The sequence below is a fragment of the Ostrea edulis genome, chromosome 6 (genome assembly GCF_947568905.1).
Source record: "Ostrea edulis chromosome 6, xbOstEdul1.1, whole genome shotgun sequence".
Classification (NCBI taxonomy): Eukaryota; Metazoa; Mollusca; class Bivalvia; order Ostreida; family Ostreidae; genus Ostrea; species Ostrea edulis.
Window position 1 is genome coordinate 51460899 of NC_079169.1, and position 12387 is coordinate 51473285.

Consider the following 12387-nt stretch of genomic DNA (forward strand, 5'->3'; position numbering starts at 1 on the left):
GACTTATATATAACTTATACGTGCAAAGAAGTAAGTCACAGTGGCGCAGTGGTTAACGCACTAGATCTTCAAGCGAAGGGTCCGTAGTTCGAATCCCATGACAACTATATTTTTTTCCCCAATATATACGAGTAACCAGAAATGTATAAAGTTATTTAAGAAGCAAGAAATCAGTTTTGATTACCACGCAAAATAATCTGTATATTACGAAAAATATGATATTGTTTTCTGTGTATGAAATTGGTTAATTAGTTTTGATTAATGAATTCAAAAGTAGTGGTAGATTTGTTTGGGGATTGCAATCCCCACCCCACCGGTAAAAATTCTTCACACCCCCCTTTTTACGCGTGACAACTCCTTTCCCTGATTAGTACACAGTACAGTAAATTAAGCTGTACATTTCAGTATGTATATCCGATATAATATTAAACGCTGAGCTTAATAGCCGTGTTTCGAGTTACTCCGGAACACAGTGTTTATTCTGTGTTTAGTCACGCCGCGTCAAAAATGTTCCACAGGGTTACTTCCGGTTTATCGTTGTTTACCTACCAACAGTCGACACTTCGTGTATTAGGCCTAGGCTTAATTTTGTCGATCATCATGAAATTGAAATACACATTTAATAGTTTGGGGTGTATGCGGTACATATTTGTTTATGAGCGTTTGATAAGCTACTATTGATCTACGAAATACAACGAAAGACTTCGTCAAGAACAGAAGACGATGCATGTCGTGTAAGGCCCAGCTGTCTAGTAACCGGAGGGGTAAAGGAAAAGAACGTATTAGACTCACTGAAACCTGTCAAACAGGTAAAATGAAAATTATGACGACATTTTATATATATACAAAACACAATGTGCACTGCTTCATAAAGCAGGCATTAAGTCCAGTACAATCTAGGGCCTATGTGAAATAGAATTTACGTTACCAAATCGGGGCCAAAATGGGCATAAACATGTAACATATATAACCAGGTCCATTCCAAAGACTATTTCTACCTACGTAGCTATTAATAGCTACCTAGGTATTTAAAGCTACTTAAAGTAGCTACTTTTACATGTTTTTAAAGATATAAATAAATAATAATTAAGGCACATCTTTTAAACAGGTCAGTCGTTTTATGTATCATGTTGTGCATGTGCATGACAAAATTCGGAGTGTAAATTTAAATACTTTACGAGGGTGGAAAATGTAGAGGAAATTGCATGAAAAATCAACTCAAAAACTTTTAATGTAAGAGTGCATGAATGTTAACTTTAAAATTAATAAAGATTTGTAAAACATTCTAGACTTCTTATCATTTATCTTTGATCCTAAGTTCCTAGAGAATGGAAATGGGTGCAGTTATTGATGCAAATTTGAAAGTAATCATTTTTTGTCCAATATTTTTGTGGTATTCATTGTCAGTATAAGTGAATCAAGAAATTTGGTACACACCATGTTGCGCCGTTCCTGCGTTTGGCCACGAAATGCAAGTAAAGGAAAACGTAGGTAAAAATAGCTACCTGGAGTAGGTTTAAATACCTAGGTAGCTATAAGTAGCTACTTAGGTCTTTGGACTGCACCTGATAATTATTGATATAAAATTTAGATAATGACAATACACAGTGAAAAGTAATAGATTAACTATAATATTATAGGTATTTGAAATGGCTTTATTATTTAAAGCTAGTTTAGATTGAATTAGACTGGGTTTCTAAGTGCAATGATATAGCCATATGTGGGTGAGGATAAAATTATCTACTTGGGTATAGTCAATATGCTGTCTAATTTGAAAATAATTATTTATCAACTAATACTTGTGTTACAAATTAAGTCTTTGGAGTTCGACTTTTAATGATATACTCATGTAATTGGAAGAATTTTTACCATGACTATTTATTGTTGTAGTCATTTTACTGACTTTTCACAATCCAGTAGGTATTTGTGATTACTGCTCATATTTATATCACTGAACAAAATATATATCTGATCATGATTAAGGTAATATTATTCCTTTCAGCAACATAATTTCAATTAGGTGCTCATAGACTGGTCCAGCACAATCTCTAGTATACTTAGCTATATAAATATGCTAATCAAGCTAAAAACTTTTTAAAGCTAATTGAAATTGCTTGATATAACTATTTCAAATCTTCTATCAAATATATTTTTAAAGCATAAAAATTGAATTTCTAAGTGAAAATATTTCATCCTTGTACTTGAAACAACACACTGTAAACAAAAAAAGCTTCTTAAACTATGTACCTTAGGAAGAATTTTGATTCAAAATTGTCAAATGTTTAGGATTATTAAGTTGTTACAGATTCCACATTGTAAAGTCATCATATACTTATCAAAGCTTCGACACACACAAGGTAGTGGACAGTTATCAATACAAAAGAAATTCTCTTTTCATGAAAATTCTTAAAATGACATATGATCTATACCTAGAATAGTGTTGTGGTTAGTTCAAAGTACATGTATATTGTTATGTGTCATTGCACTTTAGAAATTTAATCGAAACTAGCTTAATGAAGCTGTTTGAAATAGCTTTATAAAACTATATACCTAAATATAGAGATTGTGCTGGGCCTGATAGATATAGCAATGCAGAGGAAATCCATCATATGCATCAAAAGTTTGAAAAAGGTGAATTGACTTAAATATAAATAAAATCATGAAAACTCATACATTCACAGTTTTAATATGAATTACTTCATGTATTTCCAAATAAGTTAAAAAAAATATACATGTATGTACAGTGAACAGTATTTTTAACAAATACATGAATTATAATTTCAGCATTATTATTTTTGTTTTTTTACATCTTTGCTTCTCAAATTGACAAAAGTCTATTATCAATATTGTGGCATCCCTCCTCTTTTTCAGTTATATGGGAACAGGATCATTTTCCATGCCTTTCACCTGAGGTCTTCAGTTTCATCATTAATCATCTGAATGTCGGTATGCCAAACTCTCATGATGTCATGCCATTACTCAACTGGATATTTCTTAACACTGGTTTATTTAAGCCACACTACCTATAACATTACCAAAATATTAGACTGAAAATTTTCAAATACACAAGATTTGAAGCAGCAATAGAAAAGAATTACATATGTATAACACACAAAAAAGAAGAAATTAATTCTCACCTGGCTGATATGAACTTTTTACTCCTTTTTAGCTCCCTTTCACTGCATACCAGCCAATAACTAGCAGTCATTATATGCAGATCAGCCATTGTTGTCAACCTGTGTATATATATGTTGAATGAAATATGAATGAAAATTGTTGTTCTTTGTTATTCTTTTTAAAATATATATATACTCAATAGTATATTTCCTTACACAGTACTGAATCAAAGGGGTAGGAGAGCAAATACATAATATATAACCTGGCTCATGTTCAGCTGGTTCCATTCTTGTATATAAGTGGTTTGAGTGGAAATGTACATATCTGATGTACATGTACATGCAAAGTACCTTGATTGCACAGGCAATATGCATCACTTGTGTTCGAATTTACTATTAAAGAGTACCCCAAGCGATGCATATTGCCTGTGCTTGATTTGTATTAAAAGTTGGAGAAAAGATCAATGTTCTTTGATATAATTCAAAATTTTGCAGTGAATGAACCATCGGTATGGAGCTTGAATAAATGATCATGCAAATTCTAGTATAGATCCGTAGGGATATAATATCTGGTGTTCTCATATTTTATTTAATTGGCAGATATATATACCCCCCCCCCCCCTCTCACTCCCTTGTGAAATTGCTTCGTAATTTTTATGAGCCTGAACTATAAGTTCATAATTGAAATTCTCTATTTAATGTCACATGAACACCGTTGTAAAATACATACACTGCTCAGATGTGGATGAGGGTACAAGTATACCTATTCTTAAGATTGACAAGATTTTGCACAGTCTATATTATATTTTTAAGAGTCAGTACAAACCTCTTGGTTTTCCTAAAAGTTAATATAAGGAAACTGGCTAGAACAATGATGTTTCTTTGTTGGTTCAGCTTTCACGGAATGTAATAATCGCACTCAATTTCGGCTGGTCGTGGTTTTCTACACAAATGACGCCATCGTTTCCTCTGCGTGAACGCTTTTCCCGGGTGTGGGAAAAGGTAAACTTTGACATCTTCCCAAGTAAATATATATCCCTTGCTATCCTTTATCTGATTTGCGACAGTTTGTGCCGCAAAATCTATATTTTGTCAAAAACAATTTTGTTACCAGTGTAAACAAAATTAACCGGAAGTACCCCTGTGGAACATTTTGCTCATATCACGTGAACGGCGTGGCTAAATACGAAAAATCCCGGGTGTTCCGGAGGAACTCGAAACACGGCTATTATAAGTAATCATTATAACATTTTATTACGAAGATGTGTAGAAATGCGTGTAATGTAAAGACAGCTGCTGAACGATATTATAAACCGCGTAAACCATAAAATATAGATAAAGTTGAATATTCGTTTATTTTAGAATGCCTGGAACAGGACCTAAGTATTTTCCATGTGTTTTATGCAACAAAAGAACAAAGCCACGAGAAAGAAGGAAAATAACTAAACCTGAAATTCGCTTTCTACAAAAACACTTTTTTGTCTCTGTCAAACATGAACATGACACATTGTGCAATGCATGTAGACACAAATACTACGCTTCGGACAGAAAATCTACAAATTCTAAATCGGAAGAAGGAGCTGACGACAACTACTGCCCAACACCGAAACGTCCTAGATCTAGTAGTGTACTCACAAGTCCCCCATCTGTCTCGTTGTGTATACCATCTACATCAAAGAGCCACTCGCATTGCTTTTTGTGTAAGCGCCCGGGACCAAAAATGGTCGTGGTCCCACCAAATGCAAGATTTCGGGTATTTTTGAACTGTGAAATTATATATGCGACGAGAGTATTGTCGAGGAATAGCTTACAATTTAATTACTGGACACATTATGCTATTTTATTTTTACACATGTTTAAAAGAATTTGTTCCTACCTACTGTACAATATAGAAGTATTTTAAAAGCATTTTAGTTGAACATATATTAGAAATACGAGGGTTGTCCCAAAATTCCGTGGACTGGACTTTTAACTTTTAAGGTATTGATTTAATTTCATAAAACCTGTTATATATTATCAATTATACCATTGTTGACCAATACCGAAAATTTGCACTTTTATTTACCTTTTTGAGAAAATTAACTATTTACGATAAAGTTGTACTCGGCGACGCAACCTGCGACGTCAACATTTTCTCGCGGTGTTCGCGCGTCTGATCGAGGAAATCCTTCGAACATAAAATCCTTCTTTGATTTTCTTCATTTTTAAAACCCGAAGTACCGAACGTGCACATACTATATGCATTCATGAATTATCCGATAGACTGCAGTGAACAGACGATTTGCTGATTCCCAAAATTTCTTCGATCTCTCGTGCGGTCCGACGTCTTTTTTCCCCGAATAGCGTCATCATTTCGCTGGATATTTGCATCTAACTGTCGCACGATATATCATAATTCATTTAAATATTCCGTCATACTGATAAACATTTTCCAGGTATATAAATGAATATCTAAACAAAATTCCTCTATAAAAATATACTGTCAGAAATAAAATGAACAAAGTGTGGGTTTTTTTCTCCAGCGATTGTAATTTCTTTTCGATTATATTAACCCCCTCTTTTTTTTACCCTGCGCCGCTTTATGGTTCCCTATAATGAAAAACCTGAATTTTTCCTATTCAATGTCAATTATAAATGTAATATTAATTTGTTTTTACATATTTTTTATTTAAAACTGTTTGCTCTTCATGTTGTAAAAGTTTAATTTCTCAGTGACGTTAGATTATTGAAAAACGCCGCTTGTCCACGGAATTTTGAGACAACCCTCGTACATGTTTTAATGACGTTAACGTCTGCCGACACAACGTTATACAAAGACAACTTTCCAAGTAACCCTTTCCATCAAAGTAAGCAATATCATGCTATATTTTATTTTTTCATGAAGTACATTGTCATAAGATTCTATTTGGACAATTTCATTAAATTCAAAGAATGGGCCGATTTTGACCTTTCGTGGCTCTAGCTCTTTAACAGTTGTCATGCTCTTTTTGATAAAAATACGACGGGAACAAGTCTTATTCATGACGTAATAATGCTATTAAATAAACAATAACTTTGATTTATGTTGATTTAGTATACTTGTCATATATTTAACTTACTTAAAACACAAATCAATCTTGATTCAAGACACGTTTAAAACAGAGGGAAATTTTTGGGCCTTTTTATGTACACAACTGTATCTTGTTCTTACTCTTAAAAATTCTATTTTATTTGAAACACGCAATTTGATTGGCTGGGTACACTGTAAAAAAATTATATTGTATAATGTAACTTGCTATGGGGACACGCCCCCTTAACAACCCAAAACGGCACTACTTTTTTAAAATTACATATTGTAGCACTGTTAAGTTGTAGGCCTTCTACAAAATAGAAAATCAACAGAACAAATCGTGCAGAATAAAATACCTTTGTTTGACCTTTTCTCGATGTCAAGCAGGCGTACATTTTTTTTTTTTACTAATAGAATCATACAAAACATTAAAGGTAAAATCTCGTCGGATATTAATTATGATACAACGATATAATTTGCAAAATAATGGTATGGTGAGTACTTGCAACTTTGCTGTTTCATTATGAAATATATTTTCACTTGGGGGTTACTTGATCCACCTATCCAAGCATTTAATGCGTCATGTGTTACAAAATGTACATGTTATACCAGATGAAGTCACGCCAAATCAATGACATGTGGATCGCATTCTGTGAATTGTTTGCAATTTAAGCGACAATGCTGCAAATGTAATGGTAATGGTAAGTTATACTTTAGTTTAAATCTTATATAAAGTCAAGAAACCGCAATTCATGTAGCATTTTCTAATACATGACGTATTTTGTATGATGTCGGATTTAGATTTATAAAAAAAATCAACTCTCCGGTACTTTCTGTTGGAGCGTCTCAAAACTCGATCTTGCGCTGCGCAGTAAACATTAAGCCTAGATACGAACCTACACATATCTTCTATTATCAGGATTCGTTCAAAACATCACCTTGCGTTCTCAAATTTGATTAATAAAGTACATGTTCCGGTTATGCATAGAACCGAGTCCTGGATCCTTCCGCAGTGCAAGTGATTTCTATTCTCATTGATTGTTAACTTTTTCTATAAATGAAGACTTGTACAGTGTAGTTTTTTTCTTTTTACATTAAATTATAAGGAATGAAGCTAATTATAGGAAGCGTAAACTGCCCCAAGTTACATTATATCGTACAACATAGGTCAAACTTATCTTGGTGAATGAAAAGTGAGGATAACGAACAGTGAGGAATCTCACGAAAATAATGTACATGGGCATGGTATTTATTTTGCCTGAGTGAACTGCATTCCAACTGTAACAGAACGGAAAGAGAAGATAAACACAGATAAACTGCAGAGAAACTGTTATATTGCTGTGACTCATAGGAACCTAGCTTTATCAGCATTCGCATTTACAATCTTGAGATTACATAAGATTAAGCAGCTTTATTATATTTCCTGTTTTAAAGCGCTTGTCTCAGTAAAACCCATGCAAAATCTTTGTGTGTGTGTGTGTGTGTGTGTGTGTGTGTGTGTGTTCAGAGGCATGTATTCAGTTTATCTGAACTGATCTTTCTATGCCTTATGAAGTCAATATCCAGTGTTTCTCTCATGGGACTAGCTTTTTGTTGCCATGCTTAATTCTATTTATAAATGTTTTATTAGCAAAAATCTATGTAAAATATGAGAATTTAGATTGATTTTTGGGTCTCATATACTCCAACTGCCCTTCCAAAAAGATGAAATTCTTCAAAACCATGCTTCAGTTTTAGTCACATTTAATATCCCAGTCAATGGGTCGAATGAATATGAGTTACCGTACATATACTGGATTCATAAACTACACAAAAACCCTTGCAAACAAACATACATTGCTGAACCCAGCAAGTGCTCTACCTAGCCCCTATCTTTGCTCCTGGCGAAAATATTAACAGTTGTGAAAGAGAAAATTCAAACTTACTGTACGACTACTTACGCTAGAAGTGGTGGAAATCAAATGTGGATTATAAAAATTTCTAAAGTACTTTTAGTAAACTTGAAATAGCAAAAACTTTCTCAAATCAGCGACATCAAAACGTATGACTATTCAACACTTTGCACGACCATTCCTCACGATAAATTAAAGACTAGACTTTTTGATATCATAGACAGTTGCTTCTCCTACAAAAATGGAAAAACGCAAATATTCATATCTAGTGAAAAACAAGAGGTACCGTGAGCAATGCTCACTAAGAATACTCCCCGCTTACCCTAATCTCCCAAAGGGTGTTGGTAATAGGTATAAACTACCTCTTTTCTGAGTGTAAAAAACAAATAGCATGACAAACCGAACCATATTGCTACTTCGATGTCCAGTGCACGTGACCTTTGACCTTTTGACCCCAAAATCGATAGGGAACATCTTCATCCCATGGGTAGTCCATATGTATGATATGGTGACTGTAGGTGGAAAGGATAACGCTTTACAGCCCGGAAACCATATTGCTACTTCGATGTCCAGTGCGCTTGACCTTTGACCTTTTGACCCAAGATCGATAGGGAACATCTTCATCCCATGGGTAGTCCATATGTAAGATATGGTGACTGTAGGTTGAAAGGATAACGCTTTAGAGCCCGGAAACCATATTGCTACTTCGATGTCCAGTGCGCTTGACCTTTGACATTTTGACCCCAAAATCGATAGGGAACATCTTCATCCCATGGGTAGTCCATATATATGATATGGTGACGGTAGATAGAAAGGATAATGCTTTAGAGTCCGGAAACCATTGCGTCTACAGACGGACGGACGGACGGACAGACAGACAGACGGACAACCCGATTCCAGTATACCCCCCCCCCCCCACAACTTGTTGCGGGGGGGTATAATTACTTTATTAAACACCACGCTGATTCCGTGCACAAGAAAAGTGCATCTGATGAAAGGCTGAAAACAAATTATGCCCCCCTTGTCCTAAAGATGCTTCATACCAAATTGGAAAAGAATTAAAAGAGTAGTTATCAAAAAGAAGTAAAAAGTTTCGAATGTTAACGCACGATGGATGACCTGGGCTACTAATGAAGATATCATATATACAGAGAAGCATTCTGAGAGTATTACATGGCAATACATAGTCCCCTACCGGTTGCAAAAATTACTGTACCACAACAATATTCAAAGTTCATTATATAGGTTATGGTAAAAGGGGAAATAGGGGAACCAGGATGGGAATGGTTGGAAATCAACTACTATTCGAGTAGAGACTAGACCAGGAAAAAGACAAATTTATAATCAGGTTTAGGTCTTTAACCAAGTCAATAAACAGTGACATGTAGGTGATCATGAATGATTTAGCTACATTGTTGTATTACTATGCTAAAAGTTTTAATGAATGTAGAACTCTTATCTACAGAAATAAGAAACTTGGATGTAAAAAAGTCGAAGTGCCATAACTTAATGAAAAATCAACGGACCGAGTCGACATTCAAACTTTATCTATAACTTGTTATGGCAAAGCAATGTACCAAATATGAAATGAATATCTGCAAGCACAAAAAAAAGGCTGGAAAATTTATGATTCCTGCTATTTTTCTAAGTCCAAGGGCCATAACTAAGTGAAAACTCAAATTCGAACTTGATATGTAACTTGTTATGGCAAAGCAACATATCAAACAAATATCTGCAATAACAGAGAAAAAAGTGCGGACAACTGGACTGACGGACAGACGGAGCGCAAACCTAATGTCTCCTTCGACTTCGTCAGTAGAGGACTAATAAACTATTCCATAAAATAGCACCAACATATTGAAAAGTGTAGAGTATCATTCTGGATTGATGAAACCCAGATAGGTTTTGTGATAGAGGTACAGTGTAATTTGTAATCAAATGATTTTCTTTTCAACGTGCTGCATGTTTCTGTCATCTTAGATATACAAAAGAGTTTTTAAAACTCTATAGGTATACATAGCAACAGATGGCACATACAAGTCAACGTTTGATTGTATTGATTAATGCATTGGGAATGAAACATGCAGTGTAGATTTTTTTTTAAAGAAAAGGGGGGGGGGGGGGGCGCTGGAGTTTAACAAGGCTTTGAATAACATGTATTTACTGTAAGTTGTTCAAGGACTGTGAACCAATTAAGTTTAATAGAGGGTATAGAATACGTTCTTTCATGAATATAAATCCACCTTTCAAAATGAAGCTCGCTTTTCTAAAGTTTATGAACGCCATCAAATGTTTTGGATTAGTACCCTAGCTGTTAAACATTAATCAATTGAAGGCATGGTAAAACAGCTTTACGGAGTCTATGTCGATCTGTTATATGTGATTTATTGCCGACTTTAAATAATATTTTCTCTCTTTACTTCAGAGATGGGGTAATCGTAATCAGTAATCGTAATTGATTACAATCGATTACATTTTTTTAAGTAATCGTAATCGTAATTGATTACATTTGTTTTTAAAGCAAAGTAATCGTAATCGTAATCAATTACTTTGGCAAAGTAATCGTAATTTATGATTACAATAATGATTACAATGATTACTTTATATTTATATTAAAATAATTATTTAATAGATAACAGTTAGAGCTTATGTATGTTATGTGTGCCATCATAAGATTTATCCATATCTATATGATATTATACTTAAAGGAGGACATCGGAGTATAAATAGCAGCCAATGAGAAAAATGGTGGTTTATTTGATTTTTCTGGCCACATTCAGATTGCAGAGAATTTTTTAGAAATATTAAAATACAGATTCTTTTTTATCATCAGATTTTTGCCATGCTTGCTCTTCTCATGAATGTGCATCTTTGGTCACAAATTAAATTTAAAATAAAAAATTTTCTTAGCTGTATTTTTCATCGAAAGATGTGAAGCAGGACATCTATTTCTAATTGAAATTCAAAACTGACAGCAGTGGGAGTGACTTAGTTTGTTATTGTTTACACCGGATGTTGTCTGTATCTCATGCAGGCATGGCAGTAAGAAAACCAGAATTCTGCAATGTTTGACTTACTTTCCTCTCTAGATAAATCCAACCTCCAAAAGATAAAATCCATAATTCAGATTTATTTTTCACATCTGTATTGAAATTAGAATAAATGTAAAATCCTCATGATATTTACATTGTAATTGTCAAGTCCAAATACCTAGCTTATCCAAAACAAATGCAAACAAGAGGAAAATAATAATGTGATTGACTGTCAAATATGAAATAAAAACTATTCCCACAAATGACCCATGTATTGTACATCTTTTGGATTTGGTAGCCATGTTCTCACAGTATCCACTACACATGTTGGCATAATGTCACGTCTGTGCCATTCCTGTCCTGGCTGAAAAAGTTCCAAAGCTCGCAGTTTTTTTCTCGGTATATCGGGGATCACTCCATACTCCACGATGTAAAAGCATGGTCCAAAACCTTTTATATTTTTCTTTTCGCAATTTTGAATTCCTGGGATGAGGCGGTCTGAATGGCTCCATTTCCCACCATAATTGCCTGTTGATGTCGTCAGTGATGCATGGTTTGCAGAGACAGAATGGACATTCGTCTTTGTTACTGTCTTGCAGGATGACAAATTTTTCTGCATCATCTCCATTATTGGCAATGCACTCAGTTTCCAAATATCCAGTTTCTAATTCAACATTTGTCTGCACTTCTTTGTCTACACATTCTGGTCTTACACACGTGTTCCCGCCAAATTTCTCTTCCTGTGATGAGTCAATAGAGTGAAAATCCCAGTCACTATGCAGAAACAAATGTTTTATGGCCTCCATTTGCATTTCACTTACATCCAAAATTAATCTCTGCCTTTCACCCATTATTCTTACAAAATACAATAACACATTGATGGAAAATGGTCTCTAAATGAGAACACTGTAGGTACTAATTGATGCAGCTGTGTGAAGACTGACCTCCCCACCCCCCCCCCCCCCCCCCCCCATGATGATATGGGTGATAAGAGAATATTTTTAATTGAAATAATTCAAATTATTTTTATTTTAATCAAGAGTGTATATTAATTGTATTCGATAATCAATCAATAAATCAGCAGTAGGTGTTGTAAATCCTGCCTTGTATATACTATGTAGAGATTATCACTGTGGGTTACTTGTTTAGCCAAGTAACACGTGTGCTCTGTTCTGTTATCAGCATGCTGGAATTTATTTTTAACTCGGCTGCAGCAATAAGCACCGCCCTACACCAAATTTGCTTAATTGCACTACCACCGGATTTTCAAGTAGGTCAAGCTCGGCCTTTAATTAAGT

The 12387-nt window shown here is 34.4% G+C and overlaps 2 long non-coding RNA genes across 2 annotated transcripts in view; one reads left to right on the forward strand and one right to left on the reverse strand.

The window, feature by feature from the left end:
- On the forward strand, positions 1-3679 carry LOC125645412 (uncharacterized). Its single transcript, XR_007359306.2, has 3 exons — positions 1-809; positions 2872-2946; positions 3170-3679. It is a non-coding gene; the product is annotated as an uncharacterized LOC125645412 (long non-coding RNA).
- The window catches only part of LOC125645411 (uncharacterized), a 26428-nt gene continuing 16272 nt past the window's right edge, over positions 2232-12387 (reverse strand). The window contains exons 2-3 of the long non-coding RNA XR_008795861.1: positions 3138-3236; positions 2232-3023 (exon numbers count right to left, since the gene is read on the reverse strand). This is a non-coding gene — a long non-coding RNA (uncharacterized LOC125645411). The remainder of the gene's footprint in view (positions 3024-3137; positions 3237-12387) is intronic.